This window comes from Gambusia affinis, linkage group LG07 (genome assembly GCF_019740435.1).
Source record: "Gambusia affinis linkage group LG07, SWU_Gaff_1.0, whole genome shotgun sequence".
Taxonomy (NCBI): domain Eukaryota; kingdom Metazoa; phylum Chordata; class Actinopteri; order Cyprinodontiformes; family Poeciliidae; genus Gambusia; species Gambusia affinis.
In genome coordinates, this window is record NC_057874.1 from 14,561,408 (window position 1) to 14,567,411 (window position 6,004).

Here is a 6,004-nt window from a genome sequence, read left to right on the forward strand (position 1 = left end):
AGAGAATGGTATTCTAATTTAGCAATCTCTTAACGAATGCGTATAAGGACTAATGCATACACAGACAAGACACTGTTAATTTGTATAATCTTTGAAAATGTAGAATGGTTTGCCCTGATTAGTAAGAGTGTTTTTCCACATTAAAACTATATTTCCACACTCTGTGTCCTCATTTACTCTCTTTTTTTCCTCCCGGTTCTGAAACGCACTCATATGCATTATCTTTTTCCTTTGTCCTTACAGAACTGTCAGCCTCCACAGCCTCAAAAGGATGTCATCGAAAAAGTCAGGGATTTTCCTTTTTCTTCCATCCCTTTAACCTTCAACATGGTTCAGCCTCTTCAACAATGGACCCCCCTTTAAGATTCATTAGATCGCCATTGATTTTCATTTCTGCCCCCGTTCAAATTGTACTTATTCCGTCTCTCTCTCGCTCTCTCTCTCTCTCTCTCTCTCTGTGGCTTAATTTAAAGAGATAAAGTGTATTGTGTATGCAAATTCAAAAATCACATTGTCCCACGAAGCAGCAAAGGGAAATAAAGCCTTTCCAAACTCTGCACAAGTCTAGGTTTTGATGAAAATATTTCCAAGCTAATTAATTATTTTTAATAAGATTCAGCTATTTAACCTTGAAGCATGGGATGCTGAAAAAATGACTTAATCACACTTTGACCACTTGATTAACATAAGAGTGTCCTTTAGAGCTGTTCTGCTGTCTGAAAAACAAGAAGGAAGAGGTCTAGTTAGTACAGGGTTTGGACATACAGAATCTGTAAATGATTTTTTTGAGGGTAAGGAAGTCTTCTGCCTCATGCAAATTATCTTCATATAAATGACATGCCAACCTCCAATCGCTGACCAATTAATGACCTTCGGGGGGAACTTGTGACACATCAACGGCACTAATTTATACTTGACAGGTCCCCTGGTGCAAACTGGCAAAGTTCACGTGGGTGTGTGTGTGTATATATATATATATATATATATATATATATATATATATATATATATATATATATATATATATATATATATATATATATATATATATATATATATGTCTTTCTGTACATCTGTGCGTGTGTGTGTGTCTGTGTGTGTCAGATCTCCTCCTGCACCAGTTGAGCTTATTGCTATGGAAACCCAGTTGTGAGGGGTCATGTTATTTCAGTGAGCATCCTCATCCCAACACGCGCTGTGCTTTTTATTCATTTAGTTTTTTTAGGCAACGCATGTCCAGAAGAAAAATTTACAGTCCAAGCCTTGACCAGATGAAGCGTGAGCCAAATTGACACGTTTGGCATGTACAATCTCGAATGAAGCACGGGTAATATAAAGTTTGTAACCATTGTTTGGTCTGGATCTGGATCAAACTTGTCAATCCGGACCTGGTCCACAGAAAAGGTCAATGCTTTTGTCTGTAACTGTCATCCTTGAGGGGTTGCTGGATGCGTTGGTGTCTATCTAGAGTGGTCATCAGCCAAGAAGCGGGGTACGCCCTGGACGAGTCGCCAGCCCATTACAGGGCATGTCTGGGTTTAGTTTTCCTGAAATATTCATTTTAATTGCATCTGACAGACTTAATATTATGATGTTACAGCTGCATTCATTAAAACAACCACTGTTATCTGAAAAGTCCATTTAGATACCGCAACATTTTCTCCTTTTTTCATGCTATTTTTTTTAGTCACTGGCAGGCTCTGTGCATTTGTGTGAAACACAGCAAAAAAAAGAATGGCTCAGTGGATTTGGCTTGAAAATCACAACTCTTTTACCAGTGATAAGTGACACACTTAAAGCATAGTGCTTGTTTATTTTTTATTTATCTAGTGTGTGTTTGCTTAGGGTACAAAGTCAGAGAAATGCTCTTTCTGTAAATTTTGTTCATACATGTTTACACAATTAAAACAGCGAAGACAGTGTCACAAAATATCATTGAGTCATATTAAAACAATTATCCTGGCACCTTTGCAAATTTTCCTGTGATATGATCATTAACAGAGTGAAATGGTTGGTGAACATTTTAGCATCTATAACTTCTGCAAAACGTCCCATCTTCTGAACTACAAAATAATCAAATTCATGTTAGAGCAAAGAAGAATGACCAGAAGCTCCGACATTTGACAGGCCACTGTCAAAAAGAAACACAGTTTCTTGAACATCTATATCAGGGACTGGGTGAGTACAGTCACAAATATTGCATTATAGGGTGAATTATTATTTATTTTGTGAAGATATGTTATTTTGCAAAAGGGATCGTTTACTTTCGCGTGAAATGTGTCTTACAAATCATGCTCAGAGATAAGAGATATGTTCATTTTACAAATACAGCACAATAAGTTTGGAGGCTTTTTCCACTGTAATCTATCTGTTGACAAGAACACATGATTCAGAGCTTTTCTTAGGATATGTTTGCTTTATGAAATGTGAAACACATGATAGAATAGTTTGAGTTTCCCAACTGTCTCAGGGTATCTGTAACCTTTACCTCAGTTGTTTGGATCTCATGGTGTTTTGTTACACTTCCAAGTGCAATTTCTTTATTTTGTTGAATCTCTTGTTTGTAGATGTTTCTATTCACTGTACAGGCAGAAACCAAGACTGCTGTATCTGCAGAGGTGCAGCAGTCTCTGTATCTCTTTCGTGAGGCCCATTGGTGTTACAGCCAGATAAATTATGCCTTGTATTCAAGATTCAAGATAAGACAGATTCAGGGTCCTAAGTACATGTAAAAAGCACACGGGTTCATCCTTCATGGCTTTATTGAGGAGTTTCTTCTGTGCCTGAAATTTATTTATTGTTCAAATATTTCAAAGCTTTATGTTCAGCACATTTTCATTACTTATCGAAAGCTAGAATAGCCTGTTTAACTATGGTTGCAACTTTAATGAATCTTCTCTCTTGTCTTGCCCACTTATTTTGTTTGCATGTTAAATTTTGTATAGGACATAATCATCGTTCTGATCAATGCAAATCACACGGCATCAACCCCATCAGCCACTGTTATGTCCTATAAATCATTGTAGTTTGTATATTTCTGTCTTTTTTCACTGTGTGTGAGGTGTGTTTTGGTGGGCTTTTGCGGGTGTGTGTGTGTGTGTGTGTGTGTGTGCGTGTGTGTGTGTGTGTCTCATTCACTCCCTAACTGCCTTATCAGACTTCTGCACCAGCAGCTCTCATTAGAACATTAATTGAAAAAGTGTAATTAATCCTGAAAGGTGGCGAGACTGGACTTTGGCCAGAGAGAGAGCGAGAGAGAGAGAGAAGTGGACGGAGATTTGGGTGTTTAGTATGACCCAACACTGCCCCCTGTTGTTGTTGTCGCGTCACGGTGAGACAGTTCAGTTGGCAATGCTGGGAAATGCTTAAGAGATAATAATAATAATAATAATAATAATAATAATAATAATAATAATAATAATAATAATAATAATAATAATAATAATAATAATAATAATAATAATAATAACTATTATTAACACTATTAGTAGTAGTATATCATTGTTATTATAACTATTGTTATTATACAATTTCACATATATTTCTAATGCAAAGAATGTGCATTATTTTATTTCTGTAAGTAATTTAAAAATAATTAAGAAATAATTTTATTTATTTATTTATTTTTTTACTTTTTTCAGTTCTGTGTTGATATTAGGCTGGAATTGTGATTCATGGGGACTTCATTTTATTATAAAATGTTCTCTTTTTTTTAACTGGACAAATCAGGGTAAGCATGTTTCACCAGGAAGAGGAAATAAGACTTCTGAAGACTCCCTGTGGTGAGGCGGAAGACGAGGATCCGAAGGAGAGGTGAAAAAGGAGAAGCAGAAGGCCCGCTCTATTATTCTAATCCTTGGTTGTGTCTGGCTGACCTTTGGAGGGAGGATTGTTTCTCATTTAGGAGTGTGAGGTGTGATCTTCCCACCCGTTTGATCCCACTCACCTGACCTTTGTAAATTGGCTGTTAAGCATATCACAACTCGACCCCTGAGCCTCACACATGGCCAGTTAAATACACACTAAGCGAAGCAGCTGCACTCTCATACGTATTTAGGCACTTAGCCTCACACATATACAGGAGGTGCCTATGTGCTTCATAAGGCCGATGGAGGCTTTAGTTGTTTTTATTTGGCATTAAACCTGTTCTTTTTGCCTCAAATCATTTTGAGAAGTCTGATTTTCCTTCCCCTTTTTCCTTTCCCTTTAAATTATGCATATTTTTAACAGGATGATTTTATATGCATATGTGCTGGATCAAAAGAAAAAAAGAATGTAGAAATAAAAAAGGGGGAAAAAAACACAATAAAATTGCCCATTGTGCCGGTCACCTTTTCTTGGCTTGGTTAATGGGTGGCTGAGTTGAATGGCAGTGAGGTGATTTTTCCATCAGGCTGATGAGAGGAGAATTAAAGCCCACAGCTTGGGGTCTGCAGCACCATTACAGAAGGAAGAGGTTCTGAATTCATTTGGCCCGGCCACGATTCTAATTAACAACTCAATCCCACACAGCCTCACAGAGTGAGACTGACAAGGGGGGAGAGGGAGGAAGGGAGCGGGATCCCCTCTTCTTCTTCCCTCTCCTGTTGTTCTGGCGAGGTGTCGCAGAGATTGCTTCATCTTTAATCACATAACTCACTCATTTCCTTTCTGGTTCTTTCAGTTTCTTTAATATTTCTGCACCTGAACTGTTAATTGTTCACATTAAAATCACAAACATCAATGTAACTTTTTTATTTTTTGTTTTTTTTGTACAGACCAGTGCAAACTAACAAAGTTATAAAGTGTTGAAAACGTATGCAGTATCTTTGGTGTTTGTATTTATCCCCTTGTATTCTGATGCCTGTCAGGGTGAAAATAGATGTTATTTTCAGGAATTTTGTTGATGTGATTATCTGACACAGAAACATTATGGGATGCAGAAGATTCCTCAGGAAACTCTTAAATAATAACAAAATGATCTGAGGTAGAAACAGAGTGAGGTTTGATTCTCCACAAAGGAGGGTCTAAGTCTAAACCATACATTCCTCCCACCTATTTGTTTTATAAATTTTACTTGACACTATCTATTGCATATAGCATAAATGACTGGGGCTCTCCCTTTGAAGCTGGAGCACAGTGAGAACTTGTGCAGTTCCCCTCAATAAATTATTCTCAGAGAAATAGTTTGGTCTTATCTCTTCCCACACAAATTAACATGCAGTTTTTTAAGCCCAACATGCTCCTGAATAAAAACCAGTGCAGTCAATTGTCTACAGTTGTTTTCACTAGTTTGTGGGGTAACAGTGAAAACGACTACAGCACCATGATGTTGGGATGCTTTTCTTCAGCAAGGACAGGAAATAGGGTAAGGGTTAATGGTAAATTAGAAAAACCCAAATTAATGTCAACAGTGGGAATTCATCAAAAGGCAAGAAGAAACTCATAATTGTACGACAGCCATAAAATGTTGCATTTGCAGATTGAAGCGAGCTGTGCAGGGTGCTAAAAAACATATCAATGAAGGGTCTCTGCTCAAATGTGACAAAAATTTGACTTTTTAGGCAGCATGTAGATCATTGAACAGCTTCAAATTTCACTAAGCATGACACTCATTTGCTGAAAGATTGTTGTGGCAGGGAATGTTTTTGTTCATTATTACCCAGCTAGAAGAAGAATGGAGTCAAAAAGAGGGCGATGCTAGAAGAAGTTTTGTTTAGAAGTTGCAAATGACTGAAACTGTGGCCAAGGTTCACCTTCTGCTGCAAAGACAGCAGAACGACAACAGAAAACATACAGTCAGAGTTACAGTCGACTGGTTTAGATCAGGGGTGTGAGACTCAGTTTCATTTCGGATTACAACAAGACCATAAATGTCCATGAGGATCCTCTACCAACTATCTATACTATAGCACTCTCTGCATTCAGCAAGTGGCTTAATTCTAAATATTAAATTAACCTCCTTTGACATTAAAGTAATTTGGTACAATACAAATAACTAATTTGATTTGAGTAATAAAATAAC